Source organism: Dinoponera quadriceps, unplaced genomic scaffold (genome assembly GCF_001313825.1).
Source record: "Dinoponera quadriceps isolate SergipeBrazil2010 unplaced genomic scaffold, ASM131382v1 scaffold2167, whole genome shotgun sequence".
Classification (NCBI taxonomy): Eukaryota; Metazoa; Arthropoda; class Insecta; order Hymenoptera; family Formicidae; genus Dinoponera; species Dinoponera quadriceps.
Genome location: NW_014556702.1, coordinates 1,670,394 through 1,678,341, shown reverse-complemented (window position 1 = coordinate 1,678,341; position 7,948 = coordinate 1,670,394). Strand labels below are relative to the sequence as shown.

The 7,948-nt window shown below is 35.8% G+C and overlaps 1 long non-coding RNA gene across 1 annotated transcript in view; it reads left to right on the top strand.

The window, feature by feature from the left end:
• Positions 1–4,396: 4,396 nt before the first annotated feature.
• LOC106747992 overlaps positions 4,397–7,948 on the top strand; it is a 49,810-nt gene continuing 46,258 nt past the window's right edge. Inside the window, exons 1-3 of the long non-coding RNA XR_001374710.1 lie at positions 4,397–4,481; positions 4,571–4,821; positions 5,162–5,279. This is a non-coding gene — a long non-coding RNA (uncharacterized LOC106747992). The remainder of the gene's footprint in view (positions 4,482–4,570; positions 4,822–5,161; positions 5,280–7,948) is intronic.

The window sequence follows — 7,948 nt, the reverse complement described above, 5'->3', positions numbered from 1 at the left end:
AATATTTTCTCTGTGTAAGATAAATCTTACATTTTCGGAAAGAAAAAAGAGAAGGAAGATATAAAATGATTTGCCTCCTAGGATGCAATCAACCAGAGTCCTGTAGGAGAAACCGAATTCCGGGATCGTAAACTCTAATGTTAATCGAGGTATTAGAAAGGAAAACTATATGCGCCCAGCACGTGCACTGATCAGTATCCGTGAAAGTCCAGAGCCCGGTTTCGCACGAGCCTATTGGGGAATCACTACGGTGATCTGTACCCCGGGCGCTTTCCAGCCGATGACTTGGCCGATGTGACGTTTACGTCGCGGTAACGGATATCCAGTCCCGTACGTAATAGCGTCCATAAGGCACTGGCTATAACTGAATGTCCTTCGAAAATGGCATTTACTGATGGTAACCGATATAAGGTGTTATGTAGGGCCGTAGAATATTATGAAATCCCATTTATGTTATGCGATATTTTAACGAAGGATGAAATACGCGGTTAAAAACAATTCGCTATCGTCAATAACGTTCATTTACGGATTAATAAATGTATAATTCATTTCATGCTAACGTCTTTATGTAGTATAATTAATCACTATCATAATATACGTCGAACTTCCGCGGAGAATTACAATTCATAATAATAAAAATAAAACATTTCCACCCAGTTATTTAATATTAACGTTCGCAATGTCACGTTGAGCTGCCAGATGTGACAGTATTTGTCGCTTTAACCTCTTAAAACGTCGTGACGCTCAATGCATCTTAATTAAAAGAGATAATTAAAAGCTTAATGACGCATTTCAGGTGCTTAGGACGCGCACTTTGAGTCGCCATGCACGAGAACACAGCCCTGCAACGTAGTTATCGAATACCTATGAGCCGTATAGTAGTTCGCGGGCAAATTCATTGGAACGCGCGGGCGTTAAAAGCCGCGCAAACTCCTTTCACCATGCCACCGGACCAACGGAGCATGCTACAGACGGATCGTTGTGTCTAACCGGTCGAATGACCACTCTCAAATGTGATTCACAGCTAAACCCGATCGACGGTCCCGCTCGCCGCTTGAAATCAGATTCACTGACGAACAAGAGCCACGGTTGTAGCGGATATTTCTAACATTATCCGGATGAATCAAATAATACTGATTACATACGTTTAATTAAGATGGAACATGTGATTTTGACGTTGCAAAGAAAAGATATTATGCTCTATAACGAAATGCCAATTCCAATGAATCTCATGCATTATTTCGTAACATGCATTATTTCGTTATTTTCACACAAGCTTAAAAATCACGTATTTTGCTTTGATATTATATATACTATATGTAAAATATAATTTCATATAAAATAATATATTTCTACCTTTTAAAAAAATATTTATTTGACATAAAGAATATTAATATATCGCATTGCATATAATACACAAAATGTAAATAACTTTCTACTTCAGCTCAAAGTTTGGTGCTGGTGATTAAGATTCAAATATATTACATGTATTATAGATCTTGAAAGCTGTAGTTATTATTAAAAGAAAAAGTCACTTTGCTTCGTCATGTTTTGGTCACTTTCGCAAAACGACATTCTGGTAAAAAAAAAAGAAAAAAAATTTAGGTAGATGAAAGAATAAGTTAACGATGACGTGACGAGACACTCGCAGGCAGGTCAAAATAATCGGTTTATTTTAGGCTCATCCGGAATTCGACGCGAAATTAAAAAGGTTGAGCGAGAGAAAGGATTATTTTCCAGAAAGGACGTCGTTTCTTACGTGTATCTGCTCTTCAAACCGGCGCGTCGTCGTCATTCGTTTCGCACGTTAAACTTAACTCGTTGCGTCGGAATTTAACGACGTTACCCACATGCAGTTCCTGTATTTTAATTCTCAATTAAATCCAACGCACGAATTCTGCCTTTTCGCTTTCAACGTGTCAAAATAATTTTTAAAACGGAAGTTGCTTTCTAAAGAAATTGTTGTGAAAACCAACTTATCGTTAAATATAATAAAATAGCGACTTTCATTAAAATGCATAAGAAACCGAAAATTCAATACTGAAATCAATATGAATTAAATGTTAATTTAATTAAATATTTACTTAAGTATTAACAATGTAATTAAGAATTTTAGTATAAATTAAGATAAGTACTTTTGTGTTACACAATATAATTATATTTTACAAAATATAATTAAGATAATAATATGTGAACAATATTTAAATAATTATCTCGTCAAAGAATCTTTAAAAGTGCGTAAGGATTTTACATTGGCATAGCTTCGAGTACATGATGGCATAACTTTCTACACATTGATATAGTTGCACGATACATTGCGATATTCGCACAATGCAACAAAATCGCGATACAATCCGCGAGAAATTATATGAACAGCTGGAGAAGCGAGGCTACGTACATTTACGCTTCGGTAGATTCGAGATTGACGCGATAAAATTGATCCGTTTTGCGATTTCGCGCCAGTCTAAATTGTTGTTTGCAATTATGACTCGGATGATGAAGTGGCTCTCATGTGAAAACGGCAGATAATTTATATTACGCGTATTTATGGTCGATTTGCCGTTCTCCTCATGCAACATTCCCAAAAGTATTTTTCTTGTCAACCTTATGTCGATTTTCCTATTTTTAGAAATCGTCGAATGAGTTAATTGATCGTCGATTGTTTCTCTCTTCCAAGTTCGCTCAATCGAATCATTGGGACATTGGGTTATAAAAGGCAGTTATTACTACATCAAAGTCACAAAAGCGTTACATCAATTGCAAAATGTGAAATGAGTTATGTCTATGTAACTTTATTAATTAAACAATTTAAAAAGATACGACATTAATTAGAATATCCCTTGGCTCCAACTAAGTGTAGCAGTTTCAATAGTTATTAAAAAATTTATTTGCAAGTTATAATTTAAGAACACAATTGATTTGTATTTGCATATTTTATTCGATGAAGCGGTTTGGTATTAAATAATTCGGACAAACTTTGAAATATATATTAAATCTCATATATTTCTAAGATCTGTTTAGGTTTCTAAGATCACTAGAATATCATGGTAGTTGGGCTAATTCTAGTTATATTTTACTTAAACGAGTTAATCTCAATATATTATATTTGTACACTTGAACTTAGAAAATAGACACGTTTATTCATACAGAGCGTCCTAGTTTACACGACTTTAATTTTAAAGGTTCTCTGAGCTCAATTTCAAGTTTCCTCAACAGAAATGTCAAGACATCAATAATTTCCGAGATACAAGCGATTAAAATAGTGAAGTTTCTGGCCAATTAAGATTCGAGCAATCAAATGAACAACAAAATTATTTTCTCCGATTTATTTCAAATGGACCTTAACCAAATTTTAATTTAAGACTTGGCTAAAAAAACATGTTAAAGATTGGAAAATTGTCATAAATAATAACTTCCTTTTTATTTATTTATTTGGCTAAAAAAAATAACTCTAAATTATTCAGGGAATCTCTCGGTAAAATTCAAATCGCGAGAACCAGGATGTCCTGTATATTAACTGTGTTCACTTCCGATATTTTTGTACTGATATCGCCATTTTATCTTCATTGCTCATTACATACAGAAGAAAAATAGAATAATGATTTCAGCGCGAAAGCGTCTAAAGCGAATGGAGTTATTATATGTTTGTTACTCTATGTGTATTATTTTAAGTGCAATCGCAATAAAAGATAAATTTTATATCTAACATTCATTTATCAAATCGTAAAAGTACAGTGAAAATAACAAGATGTTCGTTACAGGCACGTATAAATGCGGAATCAACGCGAATAAATGCACCATTAATCACGCAAGTATATGGTAAATCACGCAAGTATATTAATGAATTTACCCACTAGCCGTTGCGGTCACTGTCATCTCCCCATTTCCTCGTTTGATTGACGAATTTATTTGAATTTCACCCGAAGATTACGCACTCGTAAAAATGTACGTGTGCTCGGTGACGCCGCCGATCGAAATGGACGATTACGTCGCATTTTAGAAATGAGCTGAAGTTGGCTTTCAACGTCTGTTCGAAAACATAACTCTTCCCAAGTTCCCACATATATCCGCTTCGACGCGAGAGCGTGTGTGGTCCGGTTTCTAATGAATTTCATTTCAGGCCTCGTACGTCAACCCATAACGACTAGTTACGAAAATAATACATTATTTCTTTTCAGACGCATTCCTTTTCTTATAATTTCTCTCTTTCCTCTCTCCCTTTTTCGATATTCCGAATATGTACGTAGGTCACTTTAAGTGCAAACAGTGTCACAAAAATGCAGCAGATAGGAGCAATTCTGCCTCCTCCAATTAGCGTTAACCGTGAAGTAGATATATGTATGACGTAGTCAAACGTTCATTTTCGAAATCTCGCTTGGACGATGATGCTCGCTATTTGAACGGTTCCGTATGAGTTGACACTGCAAGGCCACGTTCGACGAATGACACGAAAGCAGAGCACGCGAGATATTTATCTAATGGTAAGGAAACGCTCGCGATGTACGCCTACGCGTCAATACGTCCACCCGCGAATCGCCCGTGAATATTTTTTCGATACGAGTGTTTGTAGGTAATGTACAAATATGGCCGAGTCACTTGTCCTTCGTACGGAAACGATCGGGCAATGCCTAGTAGACAGCGGGGAGAGAGAATGCGTTAGTGTCAGCCTCAAATTCCATTGTTTTGGAAACGTTATCAGCAATACAGCAGAAAAAGAGGTTAGTGTCCGCTGTCTCCGAAGGGACGGATGCCCAGTCAAGAACCGAATAACGGCATAGCTGCGAGAGAACATATTACGTCTTCTGTTACATGGCTAGACAGGTTAGTTGGGCTATTTCCATATATAATTTAATTAAATAACCAACTTCGCTAATTTACCACATATGAGCATAAATTGGATGTGTGTAATATTTTTACTAACGTAGCCTCTCTCTTTATGAGGTTATGTTTGTGTATGTGATATATGTATATATGTACTGTCTGTTGCTATGGGTGTGTGTTGGTTTATATATGTATTTTATTCAGTACAATTATATGTATATTCACGTTAGCCTTTCCCAACTAATAGAAAGGATATTTCATGATTATTTCATGTGTGTCATATCGCACGTGTTTAATCAATTTCATGTGTTTATAAACTAACATCTTAATGCGTGTTTAGACAATGTGGCAACAATACATCGGTGACGTAACGAGAATATAACGGGGAAACAGTGCAACAAGAGTACAACGGCCAAGCTGTGCAACAAGAATACAATGGTGAAGCATTGCAACGATTAGTGAGTGAATATTTATCGATTATATTCGCCTTGCACGAATTATATTCTCCATACTAGCCGCGAATATAATCGCGTCCTTGCCGGGAACTTTATCCCATGATATTGCGTACATGAGAAATTCACGGCACTGTTCGGGCAATTAAACGCTTGGTTATATGGTGCCCGGATAATCGCGGACAATCGATTTAGCGCGGTTAAAAGGTATTCGTATGATCGCGACTCCGCCGTACGATTTTTGCACGTGGAGCGTGCCCTCCCCCTCTTTTCCACCTTCGACGTGGTCGGACACCCAATTGCGAAAGAAATTGCGGACACTTTCACTTCGCGGCGCCCTATCCTGAAGTTACACCGGGGATCCCGATCCGGCTCCCCGTGTTCATCCAGCCGTGTTAATTATCGCGCGAATCTAACGAGCCATTTTCACGTGGACGTTGTTAGCTCTTCGCGCGTCTCAGCATGCTACGGAGAAATGCTATGTGTGAACAATTTTCTTTTTCTTTATTTATATATATAAATCGTGTTTTTTTATAACCTTCACGCGATCGTGACCGTACGCTGCGCGTCGCTAAGACCTGTTTACGAGTACGCGCTGGCCACATGCCTGTGTATTATGCGCGTGCTATAATATTAATTATGTCGCGAACGAAGACATAAATAAGGATTTAACGATATGGAAATCCGAAGCCGCTTGATTCGTTATTAGGGGATTAATTAATGTCGAATAATCATGATTTAATGAACGATGGTCATAATTTTGTTTGGAAGAGATGGAATCTTATCTGTTGAAATGAATATTCATGTATGTAAATAGCGTTGTCTAATAAGGGAGACACGTGTTTTAAAAGGCGTATCTTATGTAAAATATATATATAAAATATGAGAAAATACGCAAGAAAATATAATATAGGTTTTACCATGGAATTGTTAAAAGTTTCTGAGTATATGTTACATACTTTAGCAATAATATTAGTAATGTGTCTCATTTATTAAAATGTCTAAATGAAATATCTAATTTTTTATAAAAGCATGTTGTACATTAGTTATACTAGGATTATTCAATTCGAAATGCAGATATATAACTTGTGCAAATAAGCCACGCCCACACACGTTATTAAGAGCTGTACAACATGCTACAGCTGTTATATTTCTTGCTATTTTGCATAGATCGCTACTGATATTTATTAACATTCAAGTACTAAGTAGACACGCACGAATTAACATGGAACGCGGATTTTTGCGCGCCCTTTCTTATGTGAGTTTCTGTCGATTGTAGTTAGTTTATTGCAATTAATTAGTATGCGTGCGATTTCACGTTGTCCTTTCTAATTCGTTCGAAAACGATTTCCGCTAAGATTGTTCTCGCGTAATGTAGCAATATGAAAGTCGTTAAAATTAAAGCAAAGTAATGATCGATAATTAAGAAACTAATTAAGAACGGAACCTTTATTATGCAAATCAATAAGTTTCGCGATCAAGAAGTGCTATCTAAACTTACACGATTGATCATATTATAACGCGAATAATCCACAAAAACATATTTTTGTGTGAGTTTATTTACCGAGATTTTCTCCTCGGAGGATTTAATCGGTTAGTACATGAGGGATGCGCATGTGAAATTATTCCGAAGGATAATGCACGTTCAGTAAGATATCATTACTGCTTGTCTTGAAAAAATAGCCAAACGTGCGGACAGAATTTTGAATAGTAAACAATACCTATTATTCTCAAATTAAAGAAACTAAATATTTTTATGTTTATATTTTTATAATTGCAATGTAACTCTCCTCGAAGAATTTTATAAATGAACATGAGATTGTAATATGCAGATCTATTGTGTGGTGATAAATTATCAAAATTCGTCGTCTTCCGGCAAGCTTATAAACGTTTTAAAGTTACATCAACGTTACTGATCGCTTGAAATCAGGTAGATCATTTAGCAAGATTAATGGATCTTGTACGCCAGCTGTTGGATGATTTCAAGCTATAAAATGTCTCGATGTCCGTTAGATATATTGTGCATAGTTGCGTATAAAATCATCGAACGTGGTCGCTGTCGTGTAAAAATTACTATTTTAAAAAAGAAGCGCATCGGCAGTCCTTTTTGTCTTTTTGCGAGGCGAATGTCGTTTTCTTGAACGTACCGCTCGTATATGAATTCTTGTATCGAATTCTATTTTAATTATCAGGAAGAAAGAGGAAGAGAAAAACGGCATGAGCACGTATGCTTAAGTGCATTTGAGCAATTAAAGTCACGAAAGTTTATAACGATTCAGTTTCACCGGCACGACGTTAAGAGTCAGAGAATTACTTTGAACAAAAATATCAGTCGATTCGCTCGACGTACTGGGAAAACTCGTGTGGTTAAGCAAAGAAAAATATTTATATATATTATATATAAAAAATATTTGTATATATTATATCGAAGAGATTTGTATATACAAGGTGTCTGAAACTTTTCGGCCAATCGCTCATGAGAAGGTTAAACTGAGCAGAAAACCATTGTACCATTTTCTGAAAAGTTTAAAACATTCTGTATAAATTATATGATATTCGACTCCACTTTTTTAAAAATGACTTCCCTTCTTTTCTTAAATCGATCATCAAATATCTAATACACAAGAACATAATTTAAAATATACGTTATGTTTCGTGCGAGTCCATTAAAAAGT